The sequence below is a fragment of the Hydra viridissima genome, unplaced genomic scaffold, assembly GCF_058129835.1.
Source record: "Hydra viridissima isolate aposymbiotic clone 2 unplaced genomic scaffold, HvirCarnegie_v1 scaffold_2, whole genome shotgun sequence".
Taxonomy (NCBI): domain Eukaryota; kingdom Metazoa; phylum Cnidaria; class Hydrozoa; order Anthoathecata; family Hydridae; genus Hydra; species Hydra viridissima.
Window position 1 is genome coordinate 11,862,501 of NW_028324301.1, and position 13,707 is coordinate 11,876,207.

General features: G+C 26.2%; 1 pseudogene across 1 annotated transcript in view; it reads right to left on the minus strand.

Annotated features, from left to right (window-relative positions):
• Positions 1–388: 388 nt before the first annotated feature.
• LOC149891933 (uncharacterized) overlaps positions 389–13,707 on the minus strand; it is a 32,205-nt pseudogene continuing 18,886 nt past the window's right edge. Inside the window, exons 4-9 of the transcript XR_016449460.1 lie at positions 2,923–3,105; positions 2,477–2,613; positions 2,161–2,248; positions 1,868–2,045; positions 1,364–1,552; positions 389–1,243 (exon numbers count right to left, since the gene is read on the minus strand). The product of XR_016449460.1 is annotated as an uncharacterized LOC149891933 (transcript). The remainder of the gene's footprint in view (positions 1,244–1,363; positions 1,553–1,867; positions 2,046–2,160; positions 2,249–2,476; positions 2,614–2,922; positions 3,106–13,707) is intronic.

Below are 13,707 nucleotides of genomic sequence, written 5' to 3' on the forward strand. Positions count from 1 at the left end.
TTAAGTATACTATTATAATGTGAACAAAGTCTGAATATAACTGTATTATTTTATGATGAACTTTTGCAGGAGCATTACAAAGAAATCCACCAACGAAAGGTGCATCAGAAAGTGATGTGCAGAAAGCTGTGGTCCACTATTTAGCAGGAGCTGCTGATCGAAATGGGGGTAGAAAACAAAGAGCAATTCGACAATCTATCAAGGAAACTCGCTTGGAACATCGTGAACTAATGCCTACATCTTCATCAGCAGTCTTAGAACAACCTGTAGTAGCGTCTATAGGCGATGAAGTTCTATAGAACTTTAGCGGAAGTTTCATTGCATCATTTGTCACTTTTTTGTACTCAGACGACTCTCAAAATTAGTTATGTTTAATGCTGTTACTTTTTAGTTCCTTCAGAAACGTTTTATACGTTGTTTCTCATATTCATAACATAATTTTATTTATCGTGTGTTATTGTTACAGTTTTTTATATTATAGCTATGTTTTTATTATGTACATGTGATACGGGAATCTATTTCCTTATATATGGTTTTATGTTACTTTACAAATTGTTTAAACTGGTTTGTTGTGTGATTTTAAAAGATGTATATTAAAGCTCCTTTGGTTTTTATTAAAGCTCCTTGAGTAGACACGTGTTAAGCTTGCTCTAAGTCATTTATGGACCTGGGTTTAACTACGGCTTTGCCGTTTGCGGACCGCTGATATGCCATCACTGGCATACTAGTAGCGGATCACTGAAACGCCAGCACTGCGCCTGAACTGGTAAGCCAGTGCCGGACCATGACAAAACCAGTGAGCAAATTGGTGCTGGCCCAGCTCTGGTCAGCCGGATGCGGGCCACCTCCGCAGCCTGCGCTGGGCCATTGTCGGACCGGTATATTGTTGCTGGTTGGGTTATTCCTTGGTTTCTGTAAAAATGTTGCCAAGTACATACGTTACATACACATAACAAAAGTAATTAAAACAGTATAATATAATTTTTACAAACTTAATAATAAGTTACTTTTAACTTATTTGATGATAGGAAACTATCTCTATTTAAACTTGAATAAAATTAAACAAACATGTACTTTCGAGTAGGTTGTTGTCAGCTGCTACTTCGTCAAGTAATATTGCAAGGTCGGTTGACAACCCTTTGTATTTTCCTTTGGCATACAAAAGGATCCGTGAAAAACAGTCTCCCAGTCCCTCCACTATCCATTTGCTGTTGGGTGCAATTCTGCAGAATTCCTCCTCAAACTAAATAATTTAATTAGTTTACAAGATAAATCATTAATGTAAACAACTAACAAACAGTGGCAACTCATAATTTCATCAACTAACTACACAATGATTACTGAAAGTAAGTTAAAAGCATACTGTAGATGAGTAAAAATTTCTTAATGGGGAAAATGATAAAAAAAATTGTTTTTATTGGAGGTCTTCCTTCCCTAACCCAGAGACTGCGACTTGCATAGGTTGATCCCATAATAATATTTATGCGATCATCGTTAGGTGTCTCGTTTATAAGTTCATGGGTAAGCGCCCTTTCATGTTCTGTAAAATACTCTGATGAAAAAAAATGAAAATATTAAAAAAAGGCAATTAAAGAAACTATAATCTTTTACTATATCTTTAAACATATTTTAATACAGCACTTAAATACACCATTACATATAAATAGGATAAAACTATGAATAAATCAGAATGAAAATCAAGAAATAATATATATAAAAACAACTAAAACTTAGAAGTAAATCAATAATTGTTACACTATTATTGAATACAAATTTTTCAACTATGGAGTTATCCAAATAAATATATATTTTAAATATATACTTAATGCAAATGTTCAATCTATAAACAAACAATTAAAATAAAAACCTGTCATGGGTCCATTGACTAGATCAACTGCATCTGTTCTTAGGCGCTTCTGATGCTTTTCAATAACTGGAAGTTGTTTTCTCAACGTCTTTAAGCATTCTTCAATATAGCCTGACAGGGAATATTTTCTTAATTTTCTGTTTCGTATTACTTCAACATACTGTCTGAAGTAAGCATCCTTTAAGTAAAAAAAAAAAGTTTTGTAAACCTAAACTAAATAAAAATTTAAACTATATTCCCATTTCCCAAAATGTGCAAACAAAAGTTTCAATTAGACTTATAACAACACTTACATAACCATCTCCATTACCACTTCTTAAGGTTGGAAAGCGGTTTATCACCTCCATTGCCAAAGACTTTTTTTTCTCTGTATTGGGATAGCTGCAAAAAAAGAAAATCAATTCTGTTGTGTTTAATAACCTTCCTATTGCTTCATTTATTTTTTGCAGTAAATTATTTATAAATAATAACTTAAATCTAAAATAAAATTTATTTTATTTTAGATTTGTTTTATTTACTGATTCAAATATTCAAATACAATATTCAAACATTCAAATACCAAACAAATATAAGTACCTGAATAAAATATTATATTAAAGACTTCCTAACCAGTTATTATCTTTTACAAGATTTCCAACAATGATACGCACAAAAAGATCCTTCATCAAGACTAACTGCCCGGTTCATTCATACTCAGACAAGATTGATGCACCTTTAAAATGTTCTTTCAACATACCATCAATACCCTTAAAAAATTAAAATTCACTTTTACAATATTACAAATAGTGAAATATATACAATTATATAAATAATTTTAAAAAAAGTTTAACCTTCTAACAAAATTATTAATTATAAACAACATGCATTAATGATATAAATTTAATAACAAGCATAACTCACAATGCAACCTTTAACAAAAGTTATAGAAAAAAAAATCTTTTGTAGCAAATGCAATCTAATAATCTATTTACTATGCTTATTAATAAATATAACAATTTTATTAAAAAAGCTTAAAAGTTTCATTTAATATTATCTATTAAACAAATTTCACTCACAAACTTTTATTGACATTGATATGACGTTCTAACAGAACTGCTAACAACATTGGAATTTATTTGATCCATTGTGATTGATGTTGTAGGTACAATGGGCTGTCTTATATCAGTATACGTAGATGCAGAAATTTGTAGCGGTATATATGCTTTGTTGGAATTGATAAGGTAAGGAGGCTGCACATTCTATTATTAAATAAACATGTTAAGAAAAATGTAAGTTTACACCTTAGTTCCAGTCTTCATCCAATATTGAGATGAGAGAGAGATTTATACTTTTATTGATAATTTACACAAAGTTATTGAGATAATAGAGAGAGAGTTTTAAGACAAGTATCATAGACAATCTTTAAATCAAAGCTACAAATCTATCATACAAAGAAATATTGCAAGAGTAAAATATTACATCACTCATTTTATTTAAATCTTTATAATATTACTGATTAGTTATTCTAAAAACAAAATTATTCTAAAATTTTGAAAGTTCTTTGTTACATATAATTGGAAATTGTCTATAAAATAGACTAAATAGAGGCTAGCTAACATACTGAAATATATATTTAAAAAATATATATTTTAAAAATATATATATATATATATATATATATATATATATATATATATATATATATATATATATATATATATATATATATATATATGTATATATATAATAGCAGTTTACGTCTACACGAAATGTGAAAGTTTGCTATATTAGGTCTACATATAACTAAGGGCGACATATTTCGTGTAGACCTTAATTCAAGCATAATTTTTCTGACTAATTTTTTTTAGCTGATACTTTTTTCACAATCTGTGTGGTTTTCTTTGATCATTTATAGAGTTTCCATTTAATATTTTTGTTTTTTATTTAAAATTTCGCTAAAAACCAGCGATTTATTATTAAGCATGTATATCGTACAAATCCTTAAAAGTGAAGATTAGGCCTACACGAATATTTATAACAATTATTTATGTTATTTAAGTCTATATCAAAAAAATAAAAACTGTTTAATAAAGACTTTTAGAATAATTATCTAAAAAATATTTTGTTTTGTCTTGAAAACGAGTGTGTATCGAAATAAACAAGATATACATTTTCTTACGCCAAAAAAAATTCAATTTGGCACGGAATCAAAGTTACGTCATTTCATAATTTAAAAGTAATGCGTAGATTTTTAAGTAATGAAAATCTTTTTTAAATTAGTTTTTTTAAACAATATTATGTTATATCAATGTAAACAATATTAGTTATACCAATTCAATAATTATCAAGGTTTCTATATAAATCTATCCACATCATCATAGTTTCTTTACATTTTTACCGCGCTTAACAAGAAATGATGCTTGCAATGGACACTTCCTTGTATACTTAAAAACTGTGTTTAACTTAACACCAACCTGTTATTTCTGAACAAAATAATGCAATAACTTCATCCAATGCTACATATTTGTTCTATTGTACTTCAATAAGAATATAAAGCTGCGATATCGATATTATTTTGCAATGATGTCGCCTTAAACTGCATATAATTTTGAATACTTCAAATTTGAGATTACGCTACTAATATTCATTCGATTAGATAGTCGAAATTTTTGATGAATGAAAAGTAATATATATAAATAAAAAATGATGAATAATAGATAAATTACAATAGGAATAAATAATAAATATAGAATAAATATACAGTACAATCTCTCTAATTCGAATCTCCTTAATTCGAAAACCTCCGTAATTCGACTAAATGTAAAGTCACCGTGACATTCGCTTAAGAAACTCTTTTGTTTAACTTTCTATAATTCGAATCTCTATAATTCGAAAACCTCTGTAACTCGATTGGATTTTTTGACCCTTTAGTGAGAATCTCTCTGTAAATCGATTTTTTTTATTTTCTGACGTGTAAAAAGCTCGTTAACCGTTTAGTTCTTTTTTCAAATTTCGGATGTTTTGAGTTTTTGAAAAACGATTAACGTGAATTATTATCTTTTGTTTAAAAAACGTCATGGCATCAAAGAGACCGCATGAAGAAACCAATTTAAAGCGGAAACACGATGTTCTACTGGAATTGGAGAAAGGAAAAATAAATAGAGGTTTCGAAAATCTTTGATATTCCACCAAACATTCTTTTAACCTGGAAAAAGAATAAAGATAAATTCTTAGACGCTTTTCGTCAAGGAAATTTGGCTAAATGGGTGAAGGTTGATACGTATTATCATGTCAACAAAGCTCAGCTGTACAACGTCAAAATACAGTATCTGTATTTTTCATAATTTGATATGAAAATGATTTTGTAAAGTACGTTGGGCCGCCAACTTAACTTCATACTTATCACTTGAAACTTTATAATATGAAGATTCAAGTGATAAGTATGAAGTTAAGTTGGCGGCCCAACGTACTTTACAAAATCATTTTCATATTAAATTATGAAAAATACAGATACTGTGTTTTGACGTTGTACAGCTGAGCTGTACTTAAATGTTTCAAACAAATGAGCTTATATTCAAAAAAGGCGATCTACAATTACTGAGTTTTTTTTTTAAATAAAAAAGTTTACAACACATAATCTCTATTACATTTATGCTTAAGAATCACTATTTGTTTGTTTTTTCATCTCTATTTGTAGTTTGACCAGAATATTTGAAAAAAAATCAACTTTCTATAATTCGAAAATCTCTCTAATTCGAACTTTTATTTTTCCCCATGAAGTTCGAATTAGAGAGATTGTACTGTATTAAATATACTATGTAAAAATAAATGCACAATATGCAAAATAGTAAGAAGTATAAATTTATAAAATACGATATATGTATGCAAATCATAATGAACACATGATGTATATCGTCAATACAAATCAAATAAATATATATATTACGAATATAAAACAATTAAAAAAAAAATGTTTAAAATTGGAGATTAGGTCTACACGGAACTAACAATATTTTACAGCGTGTCGCCTTAAACTGCATATATACTTTCGAGTATCTAATATTGCAGATTAGGTCTACACGAAATCAATTGAACAACTTATATATTTTCAAGTAATTATTCGAAAGAAATAAAAGAAAAAGTATAAATAAAATACAATAAACAATAAATAAAGTATAATAAATAAAGTATAATGAATACATATAACAAATGATAAATATAGTAAATGATAAAAAAATATGATGAAAACTCAAAGAAAAATAATATAATATAGAAATATATAATAAATATGCCATATAAAAACAAATTATTTTGTGAATTAAATTAGATGCAAATAATTATACTATATGTTATATATTATAGACACAAATAAAAAAAAAATGTATATTACAAACATAAAACAATTTAAAAAAAAAAAGTTTAAAATTGAAGATTAGGTCTACACGGAACTAACTAATTATTTACAGCTTGTCGCCTTAAACTGCATATATACTTTCGAGTACTTAAAAATGGAGATAAGGTCTACACGAATTTTATACATTTTACAGCGTGTCGCCTTAAACTGCATATATACTTTCGAGTATCTAATATTGCAGATTAGGTCTACACGAAATCAATTGAACAACTTATATATTTTCAAGTAATTATTCTAAAGAAATAAAAGATAAAGTATAAATAAAATACAATAAACAATATATAAAGTTAGGGTGGCCTTCGATTTTTTTCAAAAAAAACGGGAAAATTGGCAAAAAATACGGGATTTTTGCTAAAAATACGGGACATTAGCTAAAAAAACTTAATTGTAAATATATTGAAGCAAAAAGTAGTTTTTAATTTGTTTTTCAAAATATTTTAAATTTTGTAGTTATTTTTAAAAAGTTCCTTAACATTTTCAGATATAATTTATTTCTTAATGAATGACAAAAGTGCGTTTAAGTAAAAAAAATTGAGAATGCAATCTCAAGTACAACGTTATTGTGCTGCAAAAAAAAATTTTTTTGTCTAATTTAAAATTTAATTTAATGGCTGAGAAACTCAATAATAACTGTGAGATATTTTTTCAAATAAATTAGGTTTTAAAAATAAATTTACTTTTACTTTATATATTTTTCTTTTGAAATAACATTATTAAGGAAGGAAACATTTTCCTTAATTGGATTATGAAAATGTAAGCATTTTAATTTAGATTTGTAATTAATTGTTGTCAATGAATCAATTGTCTAATATCAAGTCGATTTTTACATTTGCTACTTTGATACAACATCAAAACTGTTCCTTGACTAATTTATTTGATGAAAACATTATTTTAGTAAGACAAAAGAAGTTTAATTTATAAAACAATATTTTGATTTAATAAAATGACAAACTTAGTTTTTCAAATAGAAATGATTGACGACATCATTATTTGCAAATTGATTTTAAAAAAAACGTTAAAATTTTCATTAAAAATTCAAAAGTGAAATTTGTACTAATTAATTTAAAAATACGGGACAAATGTGGTCAAATAAAGGACGCGGGACATTTTGTAAAAATACGAGACTGTCCTGGCTAAATACTGTGAGGAAGCTAATTCTAAGTAAAACAAGGTGTCGTTAATAAAAATAAAACCACCTAAAGCCATTAATTAATAATTTACACAATAACGAATAAAAAATGAAAAGACGCCAACGCCCGAAGCATTGGAACCAATATAAAAAGGGAGATTTAGTTGGGTTTAGTCGGTAAATGAGAGTCAGTCAGTGGTCAGTCAGGAGTTAGTTAAGAGATACGTAAGGAGGGGATACAAGACTCAACTTCAAGAATTACGAAGAGAAGAGTTGGTACAAAGTTTTAGGTTCTTCGGAATATAAGTAGACCGGAGGTTTGATTTTATAAAAGGAGTTTAGAAGAATAAGTATTTATATAATTTTAAAGTGTAGAGATTTCAATAACGATTACGGTATATTAAAGAAAAAGGACTGTTATTATTAGAGTTAAAACAAAAGTTTGCACGTAAAGAAAAGTACGCGTGTTAACAAGAATAAGTCAGAGTGCTACACAGAACCAAGAGGCTTCCCCATATCCCCACACATTTTTAACCCGAACCTCCTAACCTATGCGAAATACCAAAACCCCATCCCCATTCCCTGAAATATACCCATAAGTAAATTATAAAAAGTCCCACCTCACAATACTCGCAGATGGCCACCCTAAATAATGTATAATAAATAAAGTATAATAAATACAAATATAATAAATGATAAATAAATATAAGGAAAACTCAATGAAAAATTTAATATAGAAATATATAATAAATATACTATATATATAAACAAGCATATTTTATGGATTAAATTAGATGTAAGTAAATATACCAAATGCTATATATTATAATTACTAATGAAATAAAGATATACAATCCAAATATAATACAATAAAAAAAATGTTTAAAATTGGAGATTAGATCTACACGAAACTAACAATATTTTACAGGTTGTCGCCTTAAACTGCATATATACTTTCGAGTACTTAAAAATATAAGGTCTACACGAATTTTGTAAATTTTTACACGGTGTTGTCTTCAAAGGCATATACACTTTTGAGCAATTGAAATTGGAGATTAACGTCACACAATATAAATAAAATTTTAAAGCGACTTGTCCTTAAATTGCATATATATTTTGAGTGTTTCAAGTTGCAGATAAGGGCTACACGAAATGAGTTTGTAATATCCTACAGCGATAATCGAAGTAATTTCTTAGCTGACTTTAAATAAGAAATGATAAAATCAATCTAAATTTAAAGAATCACGCATATTAACAAACGAAACAAAACTACATGAAAAACTCATCGAAAACAAAGACATTTTTATATGCTAGGTTTTATATGGAAAACTGAATCAGAGCTAAGGCTAATCTCATTAGATAAATGGTGGATCCATATATGTATTCAGACTTACTAATTATATTTAAAAAATGTGCTTAATTTCATTTTAAAAAGTTGTTCAGAATGGGATTATTAATGGATAGTGATTAAAATAAAACTTGCATTGGTTTTTATTTAAACAGTATAGCAATAAGTAACATAATGGTATAGCTAATATAATGGTATTAGTAATATGCTCACAATTTTAATTTTTGAAAATTTTTTACTATTAATTATATTTATAATGATGATGGGATTTATTTAACTGTTCTACTTTTTAATGGTGTTCTAAAAATTTTCAAACTGCGAAACATTTTATAAAATTCCACTCTTAAGTAGCTAGCTACTTAAAAAAATAATAAAAAAAATATCGTTGTTATTGTAAAGGAAGAAACTTAATCATAATGAGATTTCAAAAAAAAAAACTTCGAATGAACTAAGAATGAAATTACCTTTTGAAGTTTTATTGAAACACTTTTGTAATCATTTGTTCCGATAAGATATTTATGTTCTAATTTTCATTAATAATCTGTATTTTTTTAGAAGAGTATAGTTTATTTTTTTAGTAGTAATCTGCGTACTGATGTACAATGATGCAATTACAGATGATACTGAATTTCAGTAATGCAATTACAGATGACAAAGAAAAGGCAATTTCGTTAATTTATTATTATATACAAAAAATAGTGTGACTTCGGTGAACTATATAGAGAATGTCAAGTTATAAATGGCGTCTTTTTTTATAAATAATATCCGTTTGTAAATATTATTTAATTTAAATTGGTACAAATACGTGCAGAAAGTGTTTTTAGACTCCAAATGTAGAAAGCCTATAACGAAACAAAATCACGACAAATTTCAAACGAAAACTTTTCTTATAAGTCAAGTTAAAAAATCTATAATTTCCAATAAGAAAGGACAATTTATTATTTTCAAAAACAAGTGACGGGAATTACACTAAAATATTCTTTAATGCGAAAAAATAATTTTAAACTTAATCATGAAGATGTTATCAAACCTGTTTCAGAAATTTGCAACTGTTGCACTTAGTATTCAATACATAAATGTTACTAAATATAATTATACCTCGGTAAAAAATATTCTAGAGAAAGAAAGAGTTTTAGACAATTTAGTGAAACATGGAAAACTTAATTTCAGAAACTATTTCATAAGGGATAGTATTTCAGTTTTTTAGTTGAATACATTTTGAATAGATTTGAATTATAATGTAGTAGCAGCTGCATTATAAAAAAATCTATTCTAATAAAGAAAAAACAATAAAGCTTTTATTTAATTTTTATCAAGAAAAATTTAGAAAGTAAAGCAGAATGTCAAGCTTGAAATTTTGCTGTGGATAAAAAATGTAATATCAAATGTGAAAACAAGGCGTTCAGTTGAACATAACAACTTTAACTCTCTCTCTCTCTCTCTCTCTCTCTCTCTCTCTCTCTCTCTCTCTCTCTCTCTCTCTCTCTCTCTCTCTCTCTTTCTCTCATGAGTTCTTAAATAGATTTAGATAAATTGCGCGTTCAAATGAACAAACCCAAAAACGTAGCATTTTTATGATGAGTTTTTTATATTTAAGTTTTACTTTTCACAATAAAAAAAAACTAAGTTTTGTTTTGTTTGTAGCCGTAATAGTTTAAATGAATACTTTTATACATTTAGCTATGCTAAATTTTTATCAATATTCCATCAGAATTGATTACAGCGGCTTCCGCACATACAGATTTCCAGGTTTATTAAATTTTTATTTTTACGGGAAGCTAATTTCCTCTTACAGAAGTTTTTACTTATGTATAGAAAAAGCTAACTATCAATTCCAGGATTTTATTTGCTTCTGTATAAGCAACTATGCTTTTTCGTGTCGCGCTCCAACTTCTATGAGTATTATTATTTAATTAATGCTTTCATTCTCTCCCTACCTGCCCCCGTATTTTAAGACAATCAAAAAAATGAGAGTGTAAATGATAAGCTTAATGGCGAAACATAGAGTTCACACGAAAATAGAGTTCACGCGAAATATAGAGTTCACACGAAAAATAATAATTATGAATATATGGAAAATCACGTAGTTATTAAACATCTCCGTAATAGAGAAGTTTAATTAAAATCCATAGTTACAATGTCAAGTTCAAGGTAAAAAGAATTGGGAAACAGCTACCTGGAATATGTTACTTATGAATGCTAACATGGGCGCCGGCAGGATTTTTTACAAGGGGGGGGGGGGCAAAACAAAATGTGATATTTCAAAAACTACATAAATGTATCAATTTGTCAAGTCATTTTATAAGACCAGTGACAACAAAAAATTAAAGAAAATATAAAAATAAAAACACAAGAATTAAATCATTGTTATTCAGTAAATAGAAATTGTAGTCGTCTGCGTTCACTTATTTACAATTTGTTCCATAAATTCAGATTTTCTGGAGCGTATTTTTTCACAATGCACGCTCATCATCCAAAGGCCAGACAAACGCTCAGATTGCTAATAATGCTAAATTATACCTAATAATGCTAAATTTTATATTAATATAATGATTAGTTAAAAAACATTAAATGATTTATTACATACAAATTAGACATATTCCAAAAAACAAAACAAAAATTAAAATACGCAGGTTAATGCAAGTTAATCAAATTAAATATATATAATTATAATAATCAACATTTAGCAAGCAAAAAACACAAGGTAATAGTATTATTAAAATGAATATAGCACAATAAATTGGAAAAAATAAATAAATAGAAATACAATACAAACAAGAAACATTTTGCCAACAAACAAAAAAACAACAGCATAAAAAAGTAAATGAAACTGACACATTGACATCTTTCTTCGTTAGTTCGAAGTTTATTTGTTTGTATAAGAACTTTGTTATTGTAATTCGATTTCTTTTTATTATTATTATTATTTCCTATATTTTCCTTTATTTTTCTTTGTTATTGTAATTCGATTTCTTTTTATTATTATTATTATTTCCTATATTTTCCTTTATTTTTCTTCCTCTCTTTTTTTTGTTTTCTATACTTCTCCTTTATCTATTGTATTCATAAAATATGCCTTTATAAAAAAGCTTCGGCCATCGTGGAAGTCATTGCATTTGATGGTAATATTTGATTTTAAACGGTAGTAGTTTACATTAAAATGAGTAAACTATAAATGAGTTAAATTGATGAGATATCGAAATAAAATCTTTTAACAGTTAAAAGAAATTTTATGAATATTAAGTTTGTTATTTTGTTTTTCCAGGAGGAATATATTCTATTATCTTTCGAAAAGACATTAAGAGAAAAAAATAACGGTATCTGTAATATACTCCCAAAAATGGACTCAAAATCATGCTAAGCTTCAAAGAAAGAAGGAAAAAAATTTAATTTAATGCTTCCATATTTCTTATAGCTAAAAAATTTAAGTTTTCCAGAGTTTACAATACACTTAACAAAACTCTTAGGTAAATTAAATCACTAAAACGTTATTAACAAATTAATGTTGTTTTGTTATGAGTTATGTGTTTTGTCATGAGTATTATGCTATGTTATAACGCTGATAATAAATGTAATAATAATAATAATAATAATAATAATAATAATAATAATAATAATAATAATAATAATAATAATAATAATAATAATAATAATAATAATAATAATATTAATAATAATAATAATAATAATAATAATAATAATAATAATAATAATAATAATAATAATAATAATAATAAGAATAAGAACAATAATAATAGTAATAATAATAATAATAATAATAATAATAATAATAATAATAATAATAATAATAATAATAATAATAATAATAATAATAATAATAATAATAATAATCATAATAATAATAATAATCATAATAAAAATAATAAAAATAATAATAATAACAAAATAATATTAATAAATTTTAGAAACAGTAATACTAACAATAGGAACAACTTAAACAAAAATAGGTACAGCAATACTAATAAGGCGCTTGTGTCAACTTTTTTAGCGCTGTCATAAAAAAAACATCTAAGTCGAGTTAACATAACTTTTTTAAAACTAAAAATATAAAATGGAAAACATCCCAAGAACTTTTATATTCCTAATTCATATTAAAAAATTAAATTACAAATAAATTTAATTACTAAAATGAAACTTTTTACAGCTTTTATAATGAACTAAAAATCTTTGCAAAAATAGTTTGTTCTCAGTGTTCGTGTACTCAACGTGAATTTGAATTTGCTAATTTGCCAAACTTAAAACAGTGAATGTAACCTTCAGTATTTTCCATAGGTCACATTTTTATGATAAATGAGTTTTTTATATTTAAGTTTTACTTTTCACAACAAAAAACTTAAGTTTTGTTTTGTTTGTAGCCGTAATAGTTTAAGTGAATGCTTTTATACATTTAACTATGCTAAATTTTTATTAATATTCCATCAGAATTGATTACAGCGGCTTCCGCACATAGAGATTTCCAGATTTATTAAATTTTTATTTTTACGGGAAGCTAATTTCCTCTTTCGGATTTTTTTTATTTATGTATAGAAAAAGCTAACTATCAATTCCAGGATTTTATTTGCTACTGTATAAGCAGCTATGTCTTTTCGTGTCGCGCTCCTACAGTAGAATATCAATACCTTCTATAGAATATCAATACCTTCTATAGAATATACCTTCAATCTTTTTTTAAAACTAAAAATATAAAATGGAAAAGATTCCAAGAACTTTTATATTTCTAGTTCATATTAAAAAATTAAATTAAAGATAAATTTAATTACTAAAATGAAACTTTTTACAGCTTTTGTAATGAACTAAAAAAATTTTGTAATGAACTAAAAAAATCTTTGCAAAAATAGTTTGTTCTCAGTGTTCGTGTGCTCAACGTGAACTCGAATTTGCTAATTTGCCAAACTTAAAACAGTGAATATAACCTTCAGTATTTTCCATGGGTTTCCAAACTTCTCGTG